Source organism: Ipomoea triloba, chromosome 6, assembly GCF_003576645.1.
Source record: "Ipomoea triloba cultivar NCNSP0323 chromosome 6, ASM357664v1".
NCBI lineage: Eukaryota > Viridiplantae > Streptophyta > Magnoliopsida > Solanales > Convolvulaceae > Ipomoea > Ipomoea triloba.
In genome coordinates, this window is record NC_044921.1 from 5,497,910 (window position 1) to 5,505,502 (window position 7,593).

The window sequence follows — 7,593 nt, forward strand, 5'->3', positions numbered from 1 at the left end:
TTTTTTTTTTTTTTTTTTTTTACTTTTCATTTTTTCACAAAAACAAATTTTTTTTTTATAGTTAATAAATACATCTTAATACGGCGTTCTCAAGGCACAACAAAACTTTATCAATTCCTTAATGGAAACAACGTGCAACAGAATTTTGGTTTAAAAAGGGATGACATCAACTCCAAGTTCTTTCATAATTTTATCATAGATGAAAAAATTATTAGGCGCTACTCGAGCACTCGGGGATGCCTAGCGCTTAGACGGCGATTAATCGGTGCTAAGGCACCCGCCCGTACATGTTTTATTTTACTTTTTTTTTAAATATTTAATTTTTTTAAATTTAATAATTATAAACTATTTAATACTTTAATAATTAACACTAAAATATTAAGGCAAAAACTTGTGTGAGACCGTCTCACGGATCTCCATCCATAAGACGGGTCGGGTCACACAAGTATACGGGTCAACATGTGCATATCATGTGCCTTTTTATGTTTTTCTCCCTGCATCCAATGCTACTCGCTCTCTGCTTTTCATCCTCTGCATCGCGCCACATCTCGCCGCACCGTCTCCGTCTCCTCCATCTCTTCCGCTTAAGTTCTCCCTCCGCCTCCTCCCATCTCCGCCGCAGCCTCCAACTCCTGTAATTAACTTGATAAAGCATATTTCTTTCTTCTCTTTCCCTTAATGCTCCGATAATTTTAATTAAACACATTTAGCTCATCATAACAGTAACAACACATACCATCACCTCTGCCATTCAATATCCAATTTCAATCCATCCTTCTCTCAAGCAAAGCTTCTCCACATTCAGATCTTGCTGCCAATCATCCAGCAACACCTGCTTTTCATAATCCTAAATACAGATTCAATTAGATTGCATGCAATTTTATGCAAATTCAATTAAATTGCAACACCAAGGCAACAACCACTACCACTCCATTTTTATTCTCATAATTTCCTTAATCAACCCAACCAAACTCAACCATTCTCAAACACCTTCACCATCCAATTTATTCAATTCGAGCAGATTATACTGCCACAATACTCACAATTAAAACAATCCAATCTCAACCAATTCAATATTGAATTTTCAAACCAGACCGCACACACTTCTATCAGCAAATTATTGCCTTTTATTTTCCAGTAGCAGCACACTGTATTGCCTCTCAAACAGCAGCAAAACATACACTCAACTTCAAGCACATTCAAACCATATAAACCATTCAACCTATCCAATCAAATGACCTACAATTCCAGAAATTATTTAAAGCGACCATTACAGATTCACAATTTCTGCCACAAAGAGATCCACTATCTTATAGCATTATTAAAACGAGCAGCAAGCACAGTATTTAGATGAAACTCACCTACTGTTAGCATATCTCCACTGTCATTCAATATGAGCAGTTGCTCATAGCATTTCAGAATTTCATATTAAGGTTAAATCAACATTGCAACAATAACATTAATGCAACAATATTTCCATTCTCAATTTATTCCATTCCATTACCTAGCAGTAGCGGCCAATATTCTACTTCATAACAGAAATGAATACTCAACACTTTAACCATTAAATTTAATACTTTATAGTGCAAATATACTACTTCATATCACAAATGAATACTCAACATTTTAATCATTAAGTTTAATACTTTATAGCTTAAAACTAATACTTTTAAACACAAATGAATAGTCAATACATTAACCATTAAACCTAATACTTTATAGCCTAAAACTAGTACTTCATAGCACAAATGAATACTCAACACTTTAACCATTACATCTAATACTTTAACCATCAAACACAATACTTAATAACACAAATGTACTACTTCATAGCACAAATAAATACCCAACACTTAAAGCATTAAATCTAATACTTTATGGTGCAAATATACTACTTTATATTACAAATGAATGATTATGACTTTAACCATCAAAACACAAAACTTAATAGCACAAATATACTACCTAATAGCACAAATGAATACTCAACACCTTAACCATAACCATTAAATTTAATACGTAGTACTTTATAGCCTAAAACTAGTACTTTATAATACAAATGAATACTCAACACTTTAACCATTTAACCTAATACTTTATAATGCAAATATACTACTTCATGTCACAAATGAATACTCAACACTTTAATCATTAAGTTTAATACTTTATAGCCTAAAACTAGTACTTTTAAACACAAATGAATAGTCAATACATTAACCATTAAACTTGATACTTTATAGCCTAAAACTAGTACTTCATAGCACAAATGAATACTCAACACTTTAACCATTACATCTAATACTTTAACCATCGTATCAAACACAATACTTAATAGCACAAATGTACTACTTCATAGCACAAATATATACTCAACACTTAGAGCATTAAATCTAATACTTCATGGTGCAACTATACTACTTTATATCACAAATGAATTATCATGACTTTAACCATCAAACACAATACTTTATAGAGCAAATATACTTCTTAATTATACAAATGAATAACCAACACTTAAAGCATTAAATTTAATACTTAATAGCCCAAATATACTACTTCATATCATAAATGATTAATCACAAATATACTACTTCGTAGCAAAAATGAATACTCAACACTTAAAAGGAAGAAGCAAATAGTGATAGGAAGTTACCTATGGCGAACTGCAAGAAATTAAATCGAAGAAACAGAGATTTTTATGCAGAGTTGCCGGCGACGAAATATGTCCGGCTAAAAAATCTGACTTACTGCATGCAAACACATAATTCCTTGTTATAATGACGAACATCATGAGAGAAATTAAATAGAAGAATTTAAGTGCTGGGAGAGCTGGATTGCGAGCTGGAAGGAGAAATCGAAATTTGCAGTCGTCGCTACAAATGCAAAACTCTAATGCAAATAAAAAATTGAATTCTTCAAACAATTCTTAATTTTTGCAATCAACTATGTGCGATTGGATAATATGGATCATAATTAATTTTATTTTTATTCATTCATATTTAAAATTGAATAAAACTATACCTGAACAATTTTATACTGAGTTATTATTTCAGTTTAGTTCCAATGAGCATGAATGCTATCTCAACAGAAGAATGGAGTGCGAGAAACGGAAGAATTGGAGTGTAATAGCAAAACCCTAGCAAATTTTACACATTAAAATTATCAAAAACAAAAACTCACATGAGATTGTGAAGAAAATGCACCTTTGTTAAGAGAAATTTTGAAAATTAGATGAAAAAGTGGAGGGGAACCTTCTCTCTTGCTCAGACAAGTTTTACGCTAAGAACACAGGAACGCGAAAAATGGAACAAAAACCTGATAAAATGAATTAATAAAATTGGGCTTAAAAAAGCCCATATCTGATTGTTAAAAAAAATTTAGCCCAAATAGAATTGATCCATAAATTAAATATAACCCAAATTGTGTGACCCGACCCGTCTCACGGATTGAGATCCGTGAGACGGTCTCACACAAGTGTGACCCAAATATTAAATATTTACCTAAAAAACATCTAGGGTACCTAGGCGGCCTAGTTGGTGCCTAAGAGGCCTAGGCAGCTGCTTAGGCCACCGATTATGATGATACTACACGCTAGGCGGCCGGTCGCGTTTGCAACACTGAATTTTGTTATGAAGAGGAGAAGAAACAATAAAATTATAAGATTAAGAAATGCGGATAGGAGGGACAGTGAATAATCTTATGATTAATCATTTCGTAGAGCTTTATACTACTAAACAGGCCGGAGATATGAATTCTATCCGCAGTTGTATTGCCAAAATAGTCAAGGCTAGAAGGAAAGGGGAATCTTATCTCCATATCTATTCATAATAAGTATGTAGGGTGTTAGGATTAAACGTTTATCACATACGTCAAAATCTATAATTAGTAGTGAAAACGTAACTTTATTTCCTTACTTATAGATTGTGATAGGATAATTAGACATGGTACCCAGGGACTGATCCAGAAATGTAGTCCAGTGGGGGCGAAATATAGCAATAAATATTGTTGGATATTGACGAAAAATAAATCACATCAAAACTTTAAAATAATTCAAATAAAGAATACGTTGAACTTTTCAAAAAAAAAAAAACATGTTGTAAACTACACATCTCATTATTAATATAAAAATCATATATATATATATATATATATAGCTTTTTAAAGCCATAATCATAAAAAGCTCCTAAAAGGAAGTTTGTTGTCAACTGGATTCGAACACACAACATTTCACAATAAAACACACACTTATACCACCTCATCTAACCTCTCCATTGGTTACCATAACTGTTTTTATATATTTATACTAAAATATGTACTATATATACATATATACATACAAAGGCTATATATGGGGTGGGGGTGGGGGTGGGGTGAGTGGGGGCAGGTGCTCCCACTGCCCCCACAGTGGTTCCGTCAGTGATGGTACCCAACTCGTCAAAGGCAGTTAAAACAGTCAAACAGTAACTGCTAAGAGCAGTGCAAGTGGAACGTTGCAAGTGTTAGAAACATTTGTAATTTAGATTTTGATAATACCAAAAGTTAGGAATTTTAGTGCCCTACTTATTTTATCTTTTAGACTTAGGAACTCTTTTCTCTAATTCAAATAGTCCGAATGTTAACTCGAGAAGTTACGCTTCGGATAGACAAAATAGTCCGAATAGTAACTCGAATGGTTATATTTCGGATAGTCAGATATAAAGTTTAGAAGAGTTGAAGATAAGAAAAGTTAAAGACGAAGTGTCGAAGTGTAGAGGATTTCAAGACCGAAAGGTTGCAAAGGCCGAATGGTGGAAGAGCCTACCTTTCAAGTAAAAGGGAATGTTAGAAGAAACGAATGGTAAGGACAACCATTCGTAATCGAGAAGTAGCAAAGTGTTAAAGTTCGAGAAGTTATTAACTCGAATAGTACATGTTAACCATTCGAAAAGAACTACTCGAGACATTCTCTAAGCCAATAGTTCGACACCTTAAAATAATAGTCACTAGTACAAAAAAGAATATAGAAGACTCATATTTAGCCACTGTTGTCATAAGAACGGTTGTGTATTCTTAAATAAAAATTCGCGGTTGGACCTCAAGCTCGAGAAGTCATCCGAAGCGAGGTTAGACCTAAAGCTCTAGAGGTTATCCAAAGCGAGGTTATCTGAAGCGAGGTTGGACCTAAAGCTCTAGAGGTCATCCAAAGCGAGGTTGGACCTCAAGCTCTAGAGGTCATTCGAAGTGAGGTTGGACCTCAATCTCTAGAGGTCATCCAAACCAGAGTCCAAGTCTTCATGTTTGTTGAGGTTGGGCCTCAAGCCTTTGAGCTCATCTCATGGAGCTCAAGTTGACGAGTTCCTCTCAAGGTGCTCAAGTTATGGAGTCCGAGTTAAAGAACCCATCGCGAAGAGCTCAAGTCAAAGAACTCGTCCAGTAGCTCAAGATGAGGAACTAAAGGGAGGAGCTCAAGGTTAAAAGTTCATGCTTAATAAGGTTGGAGCAAGAGTACTTTCTTTCGTTGACGACTTCTCGCAGCTTAGAGAGTGGGGGACTCATGATAGAATAATTAAAAATGGACCCGAAGCGGGATAATACAAAGCGAACCAAGTTTGGAACGCCAAGACTGGACTCGGCCGACCCGGATGGCCAAGCTCCGCGCTTGGCCACGGGGTCGGCCAAGGCGGACCTCCCCGCGGGGTCGGCCAAGGCTAACCTCCCCGCTGGGTCGGTTAAGGCTGACCTCCCCGCGGGGTCGGCCGAGGCGAACCTCCCCCACCGAGGTCGGCTATCCCGGCTGGGGTCAACCACCTTGGCCAAGGTCGGCACTCGGTCGAGCCCCGTGCTCGACCGAGTGAAGGGCCTTCGTGTTGTCCGAGTCTTGCGGCGTTTGTTGCAGTCCAATGCGATTGTAACTCCCCACCATCTTCTCTGGGGTAGTTAGGGCCGATTTAGAGTATAAAATCACTCCATTGTGTCTGATTGAGGGTAAGGCCTGCACAATTTGTCTGAATAGTATTCTTGTCTTGTTATTACATAAGTCTGACCCTTGTAATAACGTTATTCATCATTTAATATACAATTATCTCTATGATATACACTTTGATTGTCCAATCACTACCACGTTCATTATTTTATCCTATCTTGTCAACCCCCTTAAATCTTATCGGGTTTACTAATTCGGGCTACCCGGGTTAATTAAATCCATCAATAATAACCAAAAAAAAAAAGAAATTTAAACAGTGGAAATAAGAAACACATAACAAAACGTAGTGAAGCTCGAAAACATTTATCAAAATAGCAATAAAACACAAATATATTATTAACCATTGATAAATAAAAAAATAACCTGCAACTACAGTGCGTGGACGGCGATGGCTGGGGCGGAGACGGTGACGATGGCTGGTAGCTGTGGCGTCGCAGGGGAGCCGGAGGAGGGTAGAACGAAGCAGATTGGAAGGGTAGGCAGTGGAGACGGCGTTGGCGGCTGCAGATCAACGGCGCGCTGTTTCGAACGACGAAGTTGTGGCGGCATGGCGGCTCTAGCGTCAACGGCTGTGGTTGCGTCGCGGTGGTGGGTGCGGTGTGCGACGGAGGGTGCGTGAAGAGGAGTGTGTGACGGAGGGTGTGTGGGTGCGGTGAATGAGGGTTTAGCAGATTAGATATGATTTGAGGGTGTTTTAGTTTGACTTTTCCCCAAAAGAATTGTTTTTATTTTATTTTTTAAAATACATTCCGCCACTGTTTCGAGTATTGTTAGCTGCAATAGTAGCGGTTTGAAAAAGTTTTTTGTTTCCGCCACCGTTTCTCGCTGAAACGATGGCGGAAAATAAGTATCAAACCGCTACTATTGCAGCTAACAATGGTGGCGGATTATTGATCAATTATTTACGAAATTGTCACCGCGAATTTTTGTTTAAGAATACACAACCGTTCTTATAACAGCAGTTGCTAAATGTTAGTCTCATATATTTTTTTTTTGTACTAGTGGTTACAACTAAAATCGTTACAATCAATGTTGCAAAAATCCCGGTCGACCGCCTGGCATATCACCTTAAATGGTGGTCTAGGTGCCTGGCCGGCTAGGCGACCCCCTAGGCCGTCTAATCTCCCACTTCTTCAAGTTTATTCTGCAATTAAGAAAAATATTACTAATTGACTAAATTCATTTAAGAAATGTCACAACATTTATATATATGACTATAATTTTTATACCATGATTTCCTCTCCATTTTGAGCGGACCAAGTTCCATTAGATTTTGTTCTTGATACCTTCCAAACTTCAATAGCATTTGGCCATTCATTAGAATCTTTGTATTTCTGTAAAATAAAGAATAAAGATAGCAAAAAGAAATAATTAACTGCAAATTTTGTGGATAAAATAACATGAATTCAATTTTTATTAAAGAAAATTTACTTTACTATCTCATATGCAATTTGTACAATAGACTTTGTACCACTAACTGATTTGATATCTTGATTTCCTATATTATTTTTGTTTCTTTTGCTTTGGTACTATGTATAAATATAAAGTTATTATTGATTAAAAATAAAGTAGAAGAGAATCAAGAGACATAAAAGACCACAAATTAGGGTAACAATAACTACAAATTAAAA

The 7,593-nt window shown here is 36.3% G+C and overlaps 1 long non-coding RNA gene across 1 annotated transcript; it reads right to left on the reverse strand.

Moving 5' to 3' along the window:
* Positions 1-86: 86 nt before the first annotated feature.
* On the reverse strand, positions 87-6,660 carry LOC116023120. The gene is made up of 4 exons (XR_004099361.1): positions 6,326-6,660; positions 2,654-2,747; positions 737-847; positions 87-632 (listed from the first exon to the last, which is right to left on the reverse strand). It is a non-coding gene; the product is annotated as an uncharacterized LOC116023120 (long non-coding RNA).
* Positions 6,661-7,593: the final 933 nt, after the last annotated feature.